Below are 899 nucleotides of genomic sequence, written 5' to 3' on the forward strand. Positions count from 1 at the left end.
AGGGGACACGGGTTTGCGCCCCGGTCCGGGAAGATCCCACATGCCGCGGAGCGGCTGGGCCCGTGAGCCATGGCCGCTGAGCCTGTGCGTCCGGAGCCTGTGCTCCGCAACAGGAGAGGCCACAACAGTGAGAGGCCCACATACCACAAAAAAAAAAAAAAAAAAATTACATATGAAATATATATATATATATATATATACATGAAAATATATAATTATTTTTCAGCATATAGTGATTAATGCTACAAGGAAGTAGACAGTGCTCCATAGCCTTTAATGGTGGGCTAGACCTAGTCTGATGCGGAGGGATGTTTGGGAAACTTGCCTGAGGAAGTGTCTTTGAGCTGAGTTGTGGATGATGCATGTGTATTAGTCAGCAAGGGTAAGGAGTTGGGCGTGAGAGGGTGGAAAGATTTCCTGGCATAAGAAACTGCATGAGCAAAGGCCCTGAGGGGGGTACCACAAATTCCCAGAACTAAGAAAAGGTAAGTGTGTTAGGCTTTAGAGAAAGAGGGGACATGGCTTGAGATGAGGTTGGGGAGGTGGACAGGGCTCTGACCTCATGGAGGCCTGTAGGCTGAGGAAAGGACTGGGAGTTTAATTCTCAGAATATTGTGTGCTGTTGGGTAAGATGAAAACTGGACACTCTGATTGGCACCATGGAAATCGCTGGAATCACTTTCGCAGGGCTGTGTTATGATAGTGAGTAGAAATGCCAAGAAAGAGACTGAAAATATAGACAAATCTCAAAACACGTGGATCTAAAGCACAAGACTGGGATAGGGAGGCCCCTGGAGGGTGAACGTGCCATTGAAGTCTGGGTTTAATTCCGGCTGCTGTTGTTATTTTTATGATGGGAAAGACTTTTACACACAAAGACATATCCACAAGGACGTTCA

Source organism: Aethalodelphis obliquidens, unplaced genomic scaffold (assembly GCF_003676395.1).
Source record: "Aethalodelphis obliquidens isolate GAN/ISIS:26980383/991018 unplaced genomic scaffold, ASM367639v1 scaffold21, whole genome shotgun sequence".
NCBI lineage: Eukaryota > Metazoa > Chordata > Mammalia > Artiodactyla > Delphinidae > Aethalodelphis > Aethalodelphis obliquidens.